Source organism: Triticum urartu, chromosome 2A (genome assembly GCF_056163025.1).
Source record: "Triticum urartu cultivar PI428250 chromosome 2A, HENAU_Tu73, whole genome shotgun sequence".
In the NCBI taxonomy this organism is placed as follows: domain Eukaryota; kingdom Viridiplantae; phylum Streptophyta; class Magnoliopsida; order Poales; family Poaceae; genus Triticum; species Triticum urartu.
The window spans coordinates 35,917,339-35,937,776 of record NC_141874.1 but is presented as its reverse complement, the minus strand read 5'-3'; the positions used below and the strand labels follow the sequence as shown (position 1 = coordinate 35,937,776).

General features: G+C 49.0%; 2 pseudogenes; both read left to right on the top strand.

Annotated features, from left to right (window-relative positions):
- The window catches only part of LOC125534825 (F-box/FBD/LRR-repeat protein At1g16930-like), a 44,975-nt pseudogene extending 27,805 nt beyond the window's left edge, over nt 1-17,170 (top strand).
- A 106-nt stretch (nt 17,171-17,276) lies between these two features.
- On the top strand, nt 17,277-18,910 carry LOC147983322 (uncharacterized; annotated as a pseudogene).
- The last annotated feature ends 1,528 nt before the right edge of the window (nt 18,911-20,438 follow it).

Here is a 20,438-nt window from a genome sequence, read left to right as displayed (position 1 = left end):
TTATCAGGCAAGAGGAAGATATAGTATCACCAGAGAGGAGGCAGATGAGTACGAGAGGAGAGAGGAGGCCGCTCGTCACCACACTGCAGCTCAGCAGGCGATAGCCGCTGCATTGCAGTACGACCCCAACTACTATTATGGATATCCACCAGGCCAACCGTGGCCATAGACCAACTTAGGCCAAAAGCCTAAGCTTGGGGGAGTACATATTTCCCACCGACATTACATTTATGTTCACCCACTCATTGCTAGATGTCGGTGCTCATACTTTTTCATTGTATCATCCATGCTAGTTTATTTTCCTTTTTATGCTTTCTTCTTGTGTGTTTAATAAACCTTAAGAAAAACAAAAAAATTAGTTGTAGCTTTTAATCAGTTTAATTTACATGCTTGTAGTAGTAATTAAAAAGAAAACCGAAAAATATTTCTTGTTCTTCTTTTGCTTGTTGGGAGCTTTCCCGTGTAAATAGTTTTATTTATTTTCTTTTCTTTGGGGGTCGATAGGAGAAGACCATAATTAAATTGTTGAAGTGGCTCTTATATGCATTATTGTTGATCTGACAAAAGAGCCCATATTGCCTTGTCTTCTCCTGTTTATCGAATGCTTGCAGATTCCAGCTTAGTCCAATGCACGCGCACTATTATTATTATTTTCACATCGTTCGGTCGTGCAAGTGAAGGGCAATTATGACGATATATGATGGACTGACTGAGATAAGAAAAGCTGGTATGAACTCGACCTCTTTTGTTTTTGTAAATATGATTAGTTCATCATTCCTCATTCAGCCTATTATGAATAAACATGTTTGCAATGACAACTAGAGATCATAGTTTCTTGTGCCATGCTTGATTAGCTATGAGTTATAATGGTTTACCTTGCGTGCCAACATGCTATTGAGATAGTTATGATGTGGTATGATAGGGTGGTATCCTCCTCTGAATGATTTAAGTGACTTGACTTGGCACATGTTCACACATGTAGTTGAAACAAAATCAACATCATCCTTCACGATATTTATGTTCATGGTGGATTATATCCTACTCATGCTTGCATTCGGTGTTGATTAATTTTAATGCATGTTCATGACTGTTGTCGCTCTCTAGCTGGTCGCTTCCCAGTCTTTTGCTAGCCTTCACCTGTACTAAGTAGGAATACTACTTGTGCATCCAATCCCTTAAACCCCAAAGTTATTCCACATGAGTCCACGATACCTACCTATATACGGTATCTACCTGCCGTTCCAAGTAAATTTGTATGTGCCAAACTCTAAACCTTCAAATAATATCCTATTTTGTATGCTCGAATAGCTCATGTATCAACTAGGGATGTCTGTATCTTCCATGTTAGGCAGGTTATTCTCAAGAGGAGTGGACTCCGCTCCTCACTCACGAGATAAATGGTTGGTCACCGGGATGCCCAGTCTCATGCTTTATGCAAACTAAATCGAAATAATTGCAAACAAAACTCCCCCTGGGACTCTTGTTAGTTGGAGGCACTCATTGTTTCGAGCAAGCCAGGGATTGATGCTTGTTGGTGGAAGGGGGAGTGGAAACTTTACCATTCTATTTGGGAACCGCCTATAATGTGTGTAGCATGGAAGATATCGCCATCTATTGGTTGTTATGTTGACAATGGAAGTATACCGCTCAAAATATTATTCACCTCTATTTCAAAACCGAGCTCTGGCACCTCTACAAATCCCTGCTTCCCTCTGTGAAGGGCCTATCTATTTACTTTTAGGGTCTTTTACATTTGTGTCCCTAACTCGAACCCACTACTCAGATTTGCCCCTAATTTCGAAGGGTGCTCAAATTTGCCCCTCTGCCGTTAGGTGTCCTTATGGAAATGCCCTTCCGTGCCGTCTCCGTCCAGTCAAAGCCGTTTGACCGTTATTTGACCATTTCATTGACATTTTGGCCCCTGTGTGCATGTGTCACTTACTCGTGGGACCCACTCTCAAAAAATAAAACAAAAAGTATTTCTCTCACCCCTCTCTCACACACACTTACATGTGGTGCCAATCTAGAAAAAACAAAAACAAACAAAAAACAAAAACAAAAACAGAACAGTACTATTTAATCTAGATATGGGCCCACATGTCATTGGCTTATCAATATTTTGTTTTAATTAGTCCTTTTTATTAACTAAGTGTGGATTAGGCCGAGGTTGCCGACGGCGACCAAATACTGTGGCGGAGGCACGGTAGGAGGCTGCAAGGAGGCCGGCTGATGGAACCACACGATAGTCCTTGCTCTACCGCGTCCAGGGATGTGGGGTTCAGACCATATGGTCGCCGGAGCGAGGACTTCGACGATGGCGGCCATGGCAGAGCTCGGAGCTCATGGGGAAGACGACCAGAGGTGATGGAACTTGCTATGGAGGACTCCAAAGTCTACTGTGGTACATCAGGATCCCATAGGAGCCGCTAGGATCGGCCGACCTGCTTCAACGACGTCGAATCAAAGGCGGCAGTACGAGATCAGAGGCAGGGAAGATGCGTCCTGGCGCTCTGTCCTGGACATCTCTAGTCGAAATCAGGGGCTGGTAGGATGAGTTCATGGCGTACGAGCTTCCTGACAAGGTGGTGGTGCTTCAGGTTGCCGTTGGCTGCGCGGAGACGAAGGCAGCGGCGACGGTGGTACTTTCAGAGGTGAGAGAGAGAGAGAGGCCGTGAGTGAGTGAGGGAGGTAGGGAGAGGGAGGGGGAGGGATGGAGGGAGGGCTACGACGGGTGGGGAGCTAGCCGCGGCAGCGCACGGTCCCTCGCAGCCGACGCTCGCCGGAGTTGAGAGAGAGAGGCCGTGAGGTAGAGGGAGAGAGGTGGGAGGTGAGAGAGAGGTCGTGAGGGGCCCACATGTAAGTGAGAGGGCGAGAGGAGGTGAGAGAAATAGTTTTTCCTTTTATTTTTTTCTGAGTGGGACCCACATGTAAGTGACACGTGGAGGCAGGGGTAGAATGTCCAATAAAACGGCCCGTAGACGGTCAACGTCCTTTGACCAGACGGTAACGGCCCAAAAGGGCATTTTTATAAGGTGAACTAACGGTGCAGGGGAAAATTTGAGCAGGCTTCGAAATTAGGGGCAAATCTGAGTAGGTGGTTCGAGTTAGGGATAGAAATGCAAATGGACCTTACTTTTATGCTGAGTCATCATCCTCTTATTAAAAAGCACCAGTTGGAGAGCACCGCTGTCATTTGCATTCATTACTGTTGGTTTACATTGAGTATGACTTGACTGGATCTCTTTTACCATGAATTACAATGTCTAGTCAGTCCTTGGTCTTTAAAGGTGCTCTTCATTTATGTTTTGCGATCTCAGAAAGGGCTAGCGAGATACCATCTTGTTATATCATATTATGATTGTTTTGAGGAAGTTTTGTCATCCGAGATTTATTATTATGGCTCGCTAGTTGATTATGCTATTGATATGAGTAAACTTGAGACCTATGCGTTATTGTGAATGTGGTTAGTTATAATCTTTGCTGAAAACTTGAATGCTGGCTTTACATGTTTACAACAACAAGAGCAAATAGAGTTTGTAAAAGTTTTTCTTTATCACTTTCAGTTTGTCAACTGAATTGCTTGAGGACAAGCAAAGGTTTAAGCTTGGGGGAGTTGATACGTCTCCATCGTATCTACTTTTCCAAACACTTTTGCCCTTGTTTTGGACTCTAATTTGCATGATTTGAATGGAACTAAGCCGGACTTATGCTGTTTTCAGCAGAATTACCATGGTGTTATTTATGTGCAGGAGCAAACGTTCTCGGAATGACCTGAAACTTCACAGAGCCACTTTTCAAAAAATAAGAAAAATACCTGCAAAAGATGAAGGCCAGGGGGCCCACCACCTCTCCACGAGGGTAAGGGGCGCGCCTTCCCCCCTAGGGCACGCCCCCTACCTTGTGGGCCCCCTATTGCCTCTCTGACTCCAACTCCAACTCCATTTATTGAGTTTCAGGGAGAGAAAAAATCAGGGAGAAGAAATCATCACGTTTTACGATACAGAGCCGCCACCAAGCCCTAAAACCTCTCGGGAGGGCTGATCTGGAGTCCGTTCGGGGCTCCGGATAGGGGAATCCATCGCCATCGTCATCATCAACCATCCTGCATCACCAATCTCATGACGCTCACCACCGTGCGTGAGTAATTCCATCGTAGGCTTGCTGGACGGTGATGGGTTGGATGGGATCTATCATGTAATCGAGTTAGTTTTGTTAGGGTTTGATCCCCAGTGTCCAGTATGTTCTGAGATTGATGTTGCTATGACTTTGCTATGCTTAATGCTTGTCACTAGGGCCCGAGTGCCATGATTTCAGATCTGAACCTATATGTTTTCATCAATATATGAGTGTTCTTGATCCTATCTTGCAAGTCTATAGTCACCTATTATGTTTTATGATCTGTTAACCCCGAAGTGACAATAATCGGGATACTTACCGGTGATGACCATACTTTGAGGAGTTCATGTATTCACTATGTGTTAATGCTTTGTTTCGGTACTCTATTAAAAGGAGGCCTTAATATCCCTTAGTTTCCATAAGGACCCCGCTGCCACGGGAGGGTAGGACAAAAGCTGTCATGCAAGTTCTTTTCCATAAGCATGTACGACTATATTCGGAATACATGCCTACATTATATCAATGAACTGGAGCTAGTTCTGTGTCACCCTAGGTTATGACTGTTACATGATGAACCGCATCCGGCATAATTCTCCATCACTAATCCATTGCCTACGAGCTTTCCATATGTTGTTCTTTGCTTATTTACTTTCCCGTTTCTATTGCTATCATCACTACAAAATTCCAAAAACATTGCTTTTACTACTTTTACTTTTTGCTACCGTTACCACTACCATCATATTAATTTGCTACTAAACACTTTGCCGCAGATATTAAGTTTCAAGGTGTGGTTGAATTGACAGCTCAGCTGCTAATACTTGAGAGTATTCTTTGGCTCCCCTTGTGTTGAATCAATAAATTTGGGTTGAATACTTTACCCTCGAAAACTGTTGCGATCCCCTATACTTGTGGGTTATCAAGGAGGGCCTCGAAGACAACACCCCTAAGTCGGTGAGGGTGCGCTCTTTCTGTCCGCGACCCCCTGTAGTGGCTCTCCCCCCCACCACCTCGCCCTCTAGGGGCTCTCCCCCCACCCCCTCCTCCTCTAGGGGCACCTCTCCCTCGACCTCCCTGTGAGGATTCATCGTCAAGTAGCCCGGGGGGCGGAGGATTACGTGCTCGACCAGTCCGACTAGGTAGGCCGATGACCTTGTGTTGGAAACCCACGCTGTCGGCCTACCCCTTGCCCATGTTCCACGAACCTGCATTGAAAAGAGAATAAGCAATTAGTAAATTAATGAAATGAAGGAAAAGGCATGATAATAAACACATTAATAAAAAGGCATATTCCTAAACTATAGAAAAAAAGACTTGAAACGTACATCTGCTAGAACCCATATGAATCATCACTGATAACCTCTTTCTCGGTCCGTCTCATCATCACTATCAATCATATCATCTTCATTGTCTGACGGAGGTGGAGGCTCGTCCTCGTCATCAGCGTCTTCGTTTAACTTTTCTAGCATAAGTATGTCATTTTCATTGACAATGGTCTCACCATCATTCCATGCATCGTCGACGTTTGGATCCACATCATCATCACCCAATGGTCTAGCGTCATCATTTCTAACCACATCATCATCACCATCAGGTTGCTCTTGACAGAACACTCCCTCGTATGTCATGGGGTTAATGTTGTAGTAATCGTCTTCATTCGGGTCCGGTAGCTTACCATGTGGCGACACCTTGAACACAACTTCCCAACCCTTTAGGTACTCTTTCTGGCATGGGTAAGGCAGATAATATACTTGTGCAGCTTGGGTAGCCGCAATGAAGTGATCGGCTCCGGCATAGATGGTTGATGGTTTAACTTCGACCAAACCAATGCAAGGCGTATGTTTTACCCCCTCCCGCGGATCGAACCATCGGCATTTGAACAAAGGCAGACTTAGGGTCTCACGCCCCTGGCGGAATTTAACCTCGTATATATTTTGTACCCTTCCGTAGTAGTCTACTGAATTTTGACCAGGGGTATACACTCCGGTATTTATAGTTTTGGGATCGGGCTGGCTGTTCTGGTGCTCCTCTGTATGGAAGCGATACCCATTCACATCATACTTTTTACATGTCATGACGGCAGGGTCAAACCCCATGGAAACCCATGTCAATTAATCATCCATAGATATGTTCGAATCTTTTCCCTACAAGTATAATTGAAATTGCTGCGTGCATTAGTTCGGTTAACTAATAAATGTTGAACTAGGTATTTAATAGGGGAGTGTGGAAAATTACTTTCTCCATGAACCAAGCAACAAAATTTTTACGTCCAGGGTTTCCATGATGGAGAAGAGTAAGTGCCTCCGCCTCAGTAGGAGGATTCATTCCCATCCATTCCTCTTGAACGAAATCACTAAAAAAAGAAAAGCAGTGTTAGACCGGGACTAAGTGAACATAGAACATGATGATGTGGAAGACATAAAGGAATGGTGTAGTGGTATTACCTCATCCACACTTCCTCAACTTCCTTGATGTTGTGCAAGATATAGAACATGAGGTCCTCCCGCTCTTGTCGTGGCATGTTATAAGATTTCGATGCCCCAGCCCTCCCACCTTCCATGTTGAATAGATGGAGCCTGGGTTGATACTTGGGCTCTTCTATATTGTATCGAGGCACCTTGTTATGCAGATGGGGAACGTGGTCTGGATAGTATGATGTCCTGAGGTCTGACACCTCCTCTAGGATAACTGCCTCAGCTATGGAAGCTTCAATCTTAGTTTTGTTTCCACATTTCCATCGGAGATGCTTGTTCTTTCTCTCAGGGCCGTACTGCCAGCGATTCTGCATAGCCCCCCCCAACAATACCTCGTTCACGAGGTGCAGAATGAGATGTGTCATCGGAGTAAAGAAGCCTGGCGGAAAGATCTTCTCTAGCTAGACTATCAACTCCAGTGCCTTCTTATGCATTTTTTCAATCACCTCTTTACTTACTTCTTTAGCACAGAGCGTGCGGAAGAAATGGCTTAGCTCGGCAAGCTCTCGCCAGACATGCTCGGGGACATAGCCTCGAACCATCACCGGCATTATCCGCTCAATCCATACATGGTAGTCATGACTCTTCAGGACGATCACTTTGCCCGTTGAAAGATTGATCCCCTTACTTATATTCGATGCATAATCATCGGTGAACTTCAAATTTTGTTTCAGCCAGATAAGTACTTCCTTTTTCTGGCGGTTTAAGGACAAAGTCAGCATCTGGCTTGAACTAGTTTTTTCGACCGCCTGTGGGAGGCTTCATGTTCAGACATGGTCTATCACAAATTCTCTATTGATCGGCTCTAGCTTGAACGTTATCCTTCGTCTTATCAGGAATGTTGAGGATCGTGTGGAAAAGGGACTCTGCCACATTCTTTTCGGTGTGCATCACATCAATATTGTAAGGAAGTTTGAGGTCCTTGAAATAGGGAAGCTGCGAGAAGGGGGTAATGTGAGTCCAGTTGTGCGTCTCACCATATCCCTCGAAGCCTTTTCCTTTTCCTTTGCCTTTGCCTTTGACTTTAGGCTTGAGAGCTTTTAGCTGAGCAAGAACATCTGCCCACGAAAATGTTGGAATCTCGGTTACTTCATGAACAACCTGGCCTTTCGTGAAGTTCTTCTTGTCTTCCCTGTCTGGATGGTCTGGAGGGAGGAACTGTCGATGCAGGTGAAAGGCTACATACTTGCCACCCTTACCTAGCCAAATCATTCGCAGAGCCTGCATGCACATTGGGCATGGCATCTTCCCACTTGTACACCATCCGCAAAATAGAGCATAGCCGGGAAAGTCATGCGTGCAATAGTGCAACCAAACTTTCATCAAGAAATTGCTCTGCAGATCTTGGTCGTATGTCAACCTCGGAAAGTACCAAGAATGGTGCAAAGCATCCACCAGCGGCTGCATAAACACACCCAATTGCTTCCCCGGGTATCCAGGCCCCGGAATGATGAGCGACAAGAACATGGTCTTCTGTTGCATTAGGGCACCGGGAGGAAGATTGAGCGGAATTACAGACACGGGCCATTAGCTGTATGGATTGGATGACATACCATATGGATTCAACCCATCACCTGATATGGCTATTCTGACATTCCCAGCCTCGGCTGCTTCCTCAGGTTATTCTTCATCGAACGACTTCCATGATTCCCCTTCCGATGGATGTACGATTTTTTTGGATTGTACCTTATACCTTACTTGTGCCACTTCATCATTTTGGCAGACTCCTTCATGATGAAAAGGCACTGCAGTCTTTCTATAAAATCAAGATACCGGAGAACCTTAAGGGGCTGGTTAGCTGCTTTTTCTCACCATCCTCACCGACCACCTCAATGTACCGAGATGAACCGCACTTCCTACAGTACTTGTCATCCGCATACTCGTGCCTAAACAAAAGGCAATTCTTCGGGCAAACATCTATTTTCTCATAATCCATAGAGAGTGCCTTCATGATTTTCTTTGTATCGTACATGCTTTTCAGCAGTTCATGACCCTCAGGGAGGCTGTTAGCCCATACTCCCAGGAATGCTTCAAAGCATTTCTGGCTACAGACATACTCAGCCTTGAATGCAATCAGTTGCAAGATGGCATCCAGCTGAGATATTTTCGCACCCGCATAAAGAGGTTTCTTCGACGAGGCCAAGACCTCCAAGAAGGCCTTTGCGGTTGCCTCCGGTTCATTCTCTGAAGGTGTCGCATTTGCTGTTTTTGCAACAATGACATCATCTAGCATGTCCTTGACCCCGTTGTCCTCATATCCATCGACGCGTTGTCGCACTACCTCCTCTCTACCACGGTCCTGCTCGGCTATGTTTATCGGCGGCATGTCAAAGTTTGGCATATATCCGTGCGTGCGAAGGTGCTCACTCATGTCCGTCTGATTTCTACGGTGACGTCTGGCACATGTCGCATAGGGGCATGGTGGGATAATTCTCATTGGACGTCGGAATATCTCCTTCAAATACACATCGGTTTTCGCGATCCACTCTGATGTTACTCGTTTCCGACGGATAAAACCACTGTACATCCACTGACTATCTGGCATCCTCTGCTTTTTTGCAAGCCACACAACATAATTAAGGATTCACCTAAATTAATCACATCAAATTTTCAGTTTCTATCGCGTCGAATCCACCTACATCTCTAATAGGTAAAGATGGGTCCTAATCACACCCGAGGATGTGTAGATTGAGTATGTTCTCCATTCTACCCCGTTCCGAGACAAAATTTTGGCAGAACCTCCCCGTTGTTCTCCAGATACACGTCTCGGCAAATAGCCGAGAATGTGCTCCGGAGAACAATGGGGAGGCACCACCGAAATCCTGTCTGGGTAGAACATGGAGAACATACCCAATCTACAGTTCCTCGGGCTGTCTGTGGAAAACACTGGAGAATCCGAAAGAGCTGCGGTGATAAATATGCAATTGAATGCATATTTATCGATGTAACCCTTTCGGACAGGAGACGCCTAGGTTACGCCAGTTGAGTTGAGAATGAAATCTAGTGATATGAAAAAATGAGGAGATGGACTTGTAGCTCACCCTCGGCTGTAGAGGAAGTAGTCGAACAACAGAGGGATGCTCAGGGGGACCAACGCATCGGACAACGGTCAATCCGATGAAATGCGACACCACAAATCCTGCAAATTCCATCACGGCAAAAAATTAGAACATCACAACTCATAGAGCATATTAAAAACATTTAAACATGCATTCATTTATTTTTGCATCATGTAGGCAAAAAAGTAACAACATTAACAATATATTCATCATCGTCATCACATATTCATCATCATCATTATCACCTATTCGCCATAATCATTGATTCATCTCATCGAACCATTTTTTAAAAGATATGCAACATATAGCATCTCATCTAACCAATTTTTTTACTACCTATCTCACTATCTATCTAACTATCTAACTATCTACCCATCTAACTATCTATATAACTATCTATCTAACTATGTATATAACTATCTAAATACCTATCTAAATACCTACCTAAATACCTATCTAACTATCTATCTAACTAGCTACAAAATTACTAAAAACACTAAAAAAATACATTAAATTTTCACCTTCGAGAGGGTCGGCTGGAGTTGGGGCGGGGAGGCGCAGGGTCGGGGGGGGGGGGGGCAGCCGGCGCGGGGTCGGGGAGGGGCGGCGCGGGCGGCGGCGGGGTCGGGGCGGGCAGGCGGGGGGTCAGGGCGGGGAGGCGCGGGCGGCGGAGGAGGTGGGTGGCGGCGGTAGGGGTCGGGGTCGGGTGCGGTTGGAGAGAAATGAGTGGAGGACGAGACATGCTGAGTGGATAAGGTGGCACTATGTTGACGGCTCGGCCGTCGGCATAGGCTGGGTCCCACGTGTCAATCTATGCCAACGGCTAAGCCGTCCGCATAGATACTTTGCTTTTTTTACTTTTTTTATTAAGACATATGTGTGACTCTCAGCACAATGTAAAAAATAGTCTCACCTCGCCCAAAAATAGTCTGAAGGTTTCAGCGTGATAGTCCACTTTCCATGATGGATGCCGTTTTCCACCTCCGAGACATGGCGGCAGCGACACCCGTGAGGGGGGCACACTCTGGAGTCGCGTGTCGGGTGCCTGAGCATGCCACCATGCTTCCACATGCGTAGTAGGGCCCACCACAACACCTGGCGGCATTGCTACCCCTCTCCGGTACCCTGACCCGTCTAACCCTGACATAGACGACCGCCGGATCTAGCTCTTTGACTTGCGCCGGACTGGGTCTGACCGGTGGACCTTTTCACCTGATTTTCATAGCCCAGCCCATAGCTGCATCCCCCAACACCATCCCGACCCAACCCACCCAAAGATACCCTCCGTGTCGGCCCGACGTGGCTGTTTCCCCCCTCCGGGACATGGCGGCAGCCATGCCTGTGAGGTCTACACGGCGGGACGAGGGCCCTGGTGGGGGGTAGCAATGCCACCAGAGCGTCGCACCGGTCCCTCATACATGAGGGGTGGTGTGGTGGCATGTCCGAAGAGGCGGCACGCGTCTCCGGGGTGTGCCCCCCCTCACGGACGGCGCCGCTGCCGGCACCTGGAGGGGGAAACAGACGCCTCGGGTCTACACGGAGGGAATCTTGCTGTGGGTCTGGCCCGGATGTTGCTCCAAAGTGTTCCTATGGGCTGACCTAACACAACCGGGTGGAGAGGTCCACTGGTCAAAGCCTGTCCGTGCAAAGTCAAAGGGCTAGATCCCGTGGTCAAACGCTACAGGGTTAGGCGGGATGAGGACCCTGGGGGGTAGCAATGCCACCGGAGCGTCGCATCGGGCCCTCATACATGAGGGGTGGTGTCGTGGCATGTCCGACGAGGCGGCACGCGTCTCCGGGGTGTGCCCCCCCCCCTCACGGACGGCGCCGCCGTCGGCACCTGGAGTGGGGAAACGGACGCGTCGGGTCTACACGGAGGGGGTCTTGCTGTGGGGCTAGCCCGGATATTGCTCCAAAGTGTTCCTATGGGCTGACCTAACACAACCGGGTGGAGAGGTCCACTGGTGAAAGTCCGTCCGTGCAAAGTCAAAGAGCTAGATCCCGTGGTCAAACGCTACAGGGTTAGGCGGGACGGGGACCCTGGGGGTAGCAATGCCACCGGAGCGTCGCACCGGGCCCTCATGCAACACGGAGTGGTGTGGTGGCATGTCCGAAGAGGCGGCAAGCGTCTCCGGGGTGTGCCCCCCTCACTGACGGCGCCGCCACCGGCACCTGGAGGGGGGAAACGGACGCGTCGGGTCTACACAGAGGGGATCTTGCTGTGGGGCTGGCTCGAATGTTGCTCCAAAGTGTTCCTATGGGCTGACCTAACACAAGCGGGTGGAGAGTCCAGTAGTCAAAGCCCATCCGTGCAAAGTCAAAGGGCTAGATCCCATGGTCAAACGCTACAGGGTTAGGTGGGACAGGGACCCTGGGGGTAGCAATGCCACCAAAGCGGTGCACGAGGCCCTCATACAATGCGGGGTGGTGTGGTGGCATGTCCGAAGAGGCGGCACACATCTCCGGGGTGTGCCCCCCCTCACTGACGGCGCTGCCGCCGGCACCTAGAGGGTGGAAACGGACGCGTAAGGGCTACACGGAGGGGATCTTGCTGTTGGTCTGGCCCGGATGTTGCTCTAAAGTGTTCCTATGGGCTGATCTAACACAACCAGATGGATAGGTCCACTGCTCAAAGCCCGTCCGTGCAAAGTGAAAGGGCTAGATCCCGTGGTCAAACGCTACAGGGTTAGGCGGGACGGGGGCCCTGGGGGGTAGCAATGCCACCGGACCGTCGCACCGGGCCCTCATGCATGCGGGGTGGTGCTACCTCTTGAGCTTGCGTTGGATTTCCCCGAAGACGAAGGGATGATGCAGCAGAGTAGCGTAAGTATTTCCCTTAGTTTTTGAGAACCAAGGTATCAATCTAGTAGGAGGCCACTCTCAAGTCCCTCGTACATGCAAAAAACGATAGCTACTCGCAACTAACGCGATTAGGGGTTGTCAATCCCTTCACGGTCACTTACGAGAGTGAGATCTGATAGATATAATATTTTTGGTATTTTTGGTATAAAGATGCAAAGTAAAAAGTAAAAAAGCAAAGTAAAAAGCAAAGCAAGATTAAAGTGATGGAGATTGATATGATGAGAATATACCCGGGGGCCATAGGTTTCACTAGTGGCTTCTCTCAAGAGCGTAAGTATTCTACATGGGTGAACAAATAACTATTGAGCAATTGACAGAATTGAGCATAGTTATGAGAATATCTAGGCATGATCATCTATATAGGCATCACATCCGTGACAAGTAGACCGAAACGATTCTGCATCTACTACTATTACTCCACTCATCGACCGCTACCCAGCATGCATCTAGAGTATTAAGTTAAAAGCAGAGTAACGCTTTAAGCAAGATGACATGATGCAGAGAGATAAATTCGTGCAATATGAAATAAACCCCATCTTGTTATCCTCGATGGCAACGATGCAATACGTGCCTTGCTGCCCCTTCTGTCACTGGGAAAGGACACCGCAAGATCGAACCCAAAGCTAAGCACTTCTCCCATGGCAAGAACTACCAATCTAGTTGGCCAAACCAAACGGATAATTCGAAGAGACTTGCAAAGATAACTAATGATACATAAGAGAATTCAGAGAAGATTCAAATATTATTCATAGATAGACTTGATCATAAACCCACAATTCATCGGTCTCAACAAACACACCACAAAAAGAAGATTACATCGAACAGATCTCCACAAGAGAGGGGGAGAACTTTGTATTGAGATCCAAAAAGAGAGAAGAAGCCATCTAGCTACTAACTATGGACCCGAAGGTCTGAGGTAAACTACTCACACTTCAACGGAGAGGCTATGATGATGTAGAAGCCCTCCGTGATGACGGCCTCTCCGGCGGAGCTCTGGAACAGGCCCCAAGATGGGATCTCGTGGATACAGAAAGTTGCGGCTGTGGAATTAGGTTTTTGGCCCCGTCCCTGTTCGTTTGGGGGTACGTAGGTATATATAGGAGGAAGAAGTACGTCGGTGGAGCTCCGAGGGGCACACGAGGCAGGGGGCGCGCCCTAGGGGGGGGCGCCCCCACCCTCGTGACCGCCTCTCTGATGCCTTGGCGTAGGGTCCAAGTCTCCTGGATCACGTTCGGTGAGAAAATCACGTTCCCAAAGTTTTCATTCCGTTTGGACTCCGTTTGATATTCCGTTTCTTCGAAACACCGAAATAGGCCAAAAACAGCAATTCTGGGCTGGGCCTCTGGTTAATAGGTTAGTCCCAAAAGTAATATAAAAATGGAAAATAAAGCCCAATATAGTCCAAAACAGTACATAATATAGCATGGAGCAATCAAAAAATATAGATACGTTGGAGACGTATCAGATGGTGTGGTGGCATGTCCGAAGAGGCGGCACGCGTCTCCGGGGTGTGCCCCCCCCCTCACGGACGGCGATGACACCGTAGTAGACGTTCTGCGGTAACGATGCGGCGTGAATATTATTAAATACTCGGAGCGCGATAAAATCATGAGTTTATTACACGACGTGGGCACATGTGCTATAGGACTGATGGTAATATTTCATAATTTTTGGTGATGAAGAAGTATCTGAACACTTCCCTCTACACGGATTGCTCTTCGCGTGTCTACGACTGTGCCCGGCGGCCTTCAGGGGCTAGCAGGCCGCCAAATCTTGCATAGGCGGCCTCTCACAAGTCTGGAAGTGTTGTGGCGGTTGCAAACGCCTGGCACGTGTCTCCGGGGTGTGCCTCCCTCACGGACGGCGCCGCCGCCGGCACCAGGAGGGGGGAAACGAACGCGTAGGGGCTACGCGGAGGGCATCTTGTTGTGGGTCTGGCCTGGATGTTGCTCCAAAGTGTTTCTATGGGCTGACCTAACACAACTGGGTGGATAGGTCCACTGGTCAAAGCCCGTCCGTGCAAAGTCAAAGGGCTAGATCCCGTGGTCAAACGCTACAGGGTTAGGCTGGACGGGGGCCCTGGGGGTAGCAATGCCACCGGAGCGTCGCACCGGGACCTCATACATGCCGTACGGTGTGGTGGCATGTCCGAAGAGGCCACACACATCTCCGGGGTTTGGCCCCCTCCAAGTGACGGCGGCACTGCCTTGCGTGGAGGGGGGGCACACCGCAGAGCCCCAAGACGGGTGTCTACGCATGCCTGAACACTTTCACATATGCATCGGGACCCGTGCGATGTTTTGGTGACATAGCTACACCCGGAATTTCCCCACTAACCAGAATTACCTCCGTGTCGACCATTTCCCCCTTCCGTGACACGGCGATAGCGACGTTCGTAACGGGGGGCAATCGATATACCATCGGGTGATGTTTTTTAAGATAAGGCATAATTATCTTATGGAAAAACAAAAACTAAAATAAAGTAAAAATAAAAATTAAAAATAAAATAAATGTATGCCGACGGCATAGCCGTCGGCATAGCTATGTGCACACTGCACTCCCACGGATCGTTGTCGTGGAATGGCACACGGATCGATGATGTGGCAGAGGGGCATGGGCCAGACCTATGCCGAAGGCTACGCCGTAGGCATATCTCTGCCACACAACGCCCCCCCCCCCCCCCACGCTCGGATCGATGACGTGTCGACGACGCGGATTGGTGATGTCAGCAACACTATGCCGGCGTAGGTTCAATACCGTCAAACGGTCAGCGCTGACCGAGTAGGTGGGCCTGGGCTATGCCGACGGCCTGTGCTACGCCGACGGGCTGCGTAGGCGTATCTGGAACGGTGCCGACGGCCTCATCTATGCCAACGGCCCTATCGGCTTAGATGGATGTATGCCGACGGCTTTTCTACACCTACCGCCAGTCCTAGGCCGTCGGGATAGGTCTATCTATGGCAACGGGGGCCGTCGGCATAGATGAGGCCGTCGGCCTAAGCTGATTTTCTGGTAGTGACTGCATGTAATGTAGTTTCTGAATCTTAACCATAAAAAAACGCTCCCTTTGCTCACAAAAGAGTACTTCTATAATGATATTACCTTTTCCGAACAACTACTGGTAAACTATGGAACAATTTATCTGAGCTCACTCATGCTTTGTTTACATTCTTACCATCTTGCTTTACTGCTTGCGAATTGTCTGTCCTGGCTGATTTGTGTAGATTTTTCAAATTAGTAATCATTAAAGCTCGTTATGATCTTTGTTGTCTTCTACAGTGAAACGAGTAATGTCTGTAATTATGCATGCTAGTCTAATTAATTTGCCCGTGAATAACAGAATATGGTGGGTATAACATCAACAATATGACTAGGCATAGTTGACTATTTATCATATAATTCTTGACCAATTATAGCTAAAGAGCTAGCCTTGCCATTTGTTCATTTGCAACTAAAATTATTCTTTACACAGACTCTTGAGTACGCAATTAAAATTCTTGCATTGCATGTTCATTTGTTTATCCTCTGACTTTTTAAGATTATTGCTTTGCTTCATGACTTCTGGTATGCCCATACTTTCTTCTTGTTCTAGTGCTTGTCTTGTGTCCATACGAGCTATAGCAGTATTTTGTGCTGTGGATGTTGCAAGTGATATGCAGCTACTTATTTCAGACTGACAAAACTTACACTATTTGCATGTATCTGGCACTTGTCTCTGATGAAGTACATATAAAGTGGTTGTCCTGGCTCATGCCTGGAAATTTGATTTGAAAATAATTTCTTTCCAAACATGCACATGTTAAGACCGATAGACTGAAATATGTTGCCTCACTTGCTAATTTGTTATACGTGAGCTGAGACTGAGAGATAATCACAGGAGATTCAGTTGTATTTTTCGTTCTAGTAGCCTACTTGGTGCTTTTGTGTTAGTTTGATCCTTGTCATGTACTCCTATGTAACTACGTATGCATGAGTATACTGTATGCAATGTATTCACAACGTAATCCAAGGCTTCCTTTATTCGCTGAGCGTTTTCTCAACTGTTGACTGATATAATCAACTTTTGCTGTCTGGAAAATGCGATGAATCCACTGCTGACCTCCGCTTCAAGTCGTGGGAGGAGTTTGGTCCCATCAAAGATGTCCTCTCGCGCATCAGGATGGTGACTTTTCGTGAGTTCCGGGGGAGCAGAGCGAGGTGGCCTTCCTCGAGCTCTTCTTTCAGAGTACACGAGCGCTGGAGGCCGCAGTTATTGTGCTGGCCGATCCGAGCTTCACACCTTTTTCAGTAGACGAGGCGCTTTCCAAAGTGAAGGAATGTTCCAAGAAAATTGCTAGCAAATTCCACCAAGTGTTGGTATGTGAAGGCCCTGAAGGCGCTGAACCCTGGACATTTCAAACCAGGGCGGGTTTTTCTTGTCAGGACCCTTTTTCACTTGTGGTGGCTGTCAGCTAAGCCTAGTTTCCGTGGAGAGGTGGATCTTTTTTGTTGGCATGTGTAAGCAGTTGCTGCCCTAGAATAGCTGCATGGCCATGCACGTCGTGCATGCCCCCCCACTCCCCGCACGTCGCGTGTCCCACTCTCCCTCTCTCTCCTGCCCTATGTGCCCTGTACATGTACGGCTCGTGTATATAATCACAGGAATGCAATGACAGCACCTAAGGTGCATTACTCTCTCGATCTCTCCAGCTCATATGGTACCAGACGCCGGTCCTCTCCTGCGTCGCTAGACCTCTTCTGCTGCTCTACCTCCCAACCGCACCTCCCCATGACGAACCCCACTCCCCCACCTCCGCCACCCCCTCCACCCCCGCGCCCGTCCGGCGACTCGCCGGCCACGCCTGCTACCCCGGTTCGTCCAGTTCCCGTGAGCCAGTCCCTGCTGACTCCCTCCGTCTTCGCGCGCGGCACCCTCGGCCGGCCCCTCTTCGTCCCGGATCCCGGCGCCTCCACGTCTGCGGCCCCGCCGCCACAGTCCTCGCTCGCGGCCGTCTTCATCAACCAGCATGTGCCGTTGGTGCTCTCCCTCAACCCTCCGAACTTCTCGCAGTGGTGCACTCTGTTCGAGGTTATGTTCCAGAAGTACGCCGTCCAGGAGCACCTCACGGGTCCACCGCGCGCCGCGACCTCCTCTGGGCCCAAGACGACGCGCACATCACCTCCTGGCTCTACAACCGCGTGAGCCACGAGATCTTCGGCCTCATCCACCGACGCGGAGCCTCCGCCGCCGAGGTCTGGTCCGCCATCTGCACTCTCTTTTTCGAGAACGTAGAGCACCAGATCGTCTTCCTCTCCACGGAGTTCAGGCGCATCGAATAAAGGGTCTTCTTCCATCATCGCCTACTTCGCGCCCCTCAAGGACTGCGCCGATCGCCCCGCCGATCTCGGCGCGGACGTCGACGACAGGGATCAGGTACTGAACATGTTTCGGGGGCTGCATCCACGGTTCCGTTATGCCATACCTATCCTCACTATGCAGACTCCGTTCCCCACCTTCCTTCGCTGCCGCGCCTTCTTCATGCTCGAGGAAAGCCGTCAGGCGGACGAGCGCCACACCGAGACCGCTCTCCACGCGGCCCGTGCGCCGGCGCAGCCCAGCCCAGGTGGGGGCGGCTCCAGCGCCGGCAGCGGACGCCCCAACAACGGCGGGCGCAACAAGGGCAGAGGCAGGGGCGCCGGCTCGGGCGGTGGCCATTCCTCCCACTCCGGCGGGGGCTCGGATGTGCCTCGCCCACCTGCTCCAACACCAGCGCCGTGGACCGACATGGTCCACGCGTGGCCCATGCCCTGGCGCCCCCATGCCCCGGGCTCGGGCATCCTTGGACCACGTCCCGGTGCCGCCGCTCCCTTTGCCGGCACTGCCTCTCACTACGGCAGGATACCCAACTCCGCTCCACCCGTCGTCTGGCTGCATGGGGCTGTCCCGCTGCACCTCCTATACGGCGCTCCTGGCGGCCCTACTGTCGGCGGTGCCCCTGCCGGGGGCAGCTCCAACTCCGGTGGCGCCGCATGGGACCAGACGGCCCTGATCCACGCCCTCAACAATCTGCAAGTCCAGCAGGGGCAGCCGGCCGCGTCTGATGCAGAGTGGTACCTGGACACTGGCGCCACGACCCATATGGCTTCATCGCCAGGTATTCTCTCCTTCTCCCATCCCTGTTCTTCCCCTGGCATTACAGTTGGTGATGGCTCGACGCTCGCAGTCACGCACTCCGGCCACCACTTCATCCCTACAGCCACACATCCCCTCTCCCTGCACAACGTTCTTGTCTCCCCTCATCTCATCAAAAACCTAATATCTATCAAAGCCCTAGCCCGTGATAACCCTGTTAACGTGGAATTTGATGACATTGGTTTTTCTGTTAAGGACCGAAGAATGAAGACGGTGATCCTCCGATGTGATTTGCTGGATGAGCTCTACCCCATGACCTCGCCACCGACCAAACAGCAAGCCCTCCTCGCCGTCTCCTGCGACACATGGCATCGCCGCCTCGGTCACCTTGGTGACGATGCTCTTGATCACACCCTTCGGAGCTGCCACATCCGCCCGTCTGATGCATCTCGCCCCACCTGTAATGCCTGTCAATTAGGAAAAAGTGTGCGCTTGCCCTTTAGCTCTTCGGAACATGTTTCCTATTTCCCGTTTCAGCTTGTGCATTGTGATGTTTGGACCTCTCCTATTATGAGTGTTTCCGGTTGGCAATATTACCTTGTTATTGTGGATGATTATAGCCATTTCATATGGACGTATGATAACCCACAAGTATAGGAGATCGCAACAGTTTTCGAGGGTAAAGTATTCAACCCAAATTTATTGATTCGACACAAGGGGAGCCAAAGAATACTCTCAAGTATTAGCAGCTGAGTTGTCAACTTAACCACACCTGGAAACTTAGTATCTGCAGCAAAGTATTTAGTAGCAAAGTAATATGATAGTAGTGGTAACGGTAGCAAAAGGTAAGAGTAGTAAAAGTAATGTTATTGGTATTTTGTAGTGATGATAGCAATAGCAACGGGAAAGTAAATAAGCGAAGAACAATATATGGAAAGATCGTAGGCAATGGATCGGTGATGGAGAATTATGCCGGATGCGGTTCATCATGTAACAGTCATAACCTAGGGTGACACAGAACTAGCTCCAGTTCATTGATATAATGTAGGCATGTATTCCGAACATAGTCATACGTGCTTATGGAAAAGAACTTGCATGCCATCTTTTGTCCTACCCTCCTGTGGCAGCGGGGTCCTTACGAAAACTAAGGGATATTAAGGCCTCCTTTTAATAGAGTACCGGAACAAAGCATTAACACATAGTGAATACATGAACTCCTCAAACTACGGTCATCATCGGTAAATATCCCGATTATTGTCACTTCGGAGTTAACGGATCATAACACATAATAGGTGACTATAGACTTGCAAGATAGGATCAAGAACACTCATATATTGATGAAAATATAATAGGTTCAGATCTGAAATCATGGCACTCGGGCCCTAGTGACAAGCATTAAGCATTGCAAAGTCATAGCAACATCAATCTCAGAACATAGTGGATACTAGGGATCAAACCCTAACAAAACTAACTCAATTACATGATAGATCCCATCCAACCCATCACTGTCCAGCAAGCGTACGATGCAATTACTCACGCACGGCGGTGAGCATCATGAAATTGGTGATGGAGGATGGTTGATGATGACGATGGCGATGGATTCACCTCTCCGGAGCCCAGAACGGACTCCAGATCAGCCCTCCCGAGAGATTTTAGGGCTTGGCGGTGGCTCCGTATCGTAAAACGCGATGAATTCTTTTCTCTCATTTTTTTCTCCCCGAAACACAATATATAGAGTTGGAGTTGGAGTTGGAGTCGGAGGAGATCCAAGGGGCCCACGAGGTAGGGGGCGTGCCCCACCCTCGTGGAGAGGTGGTG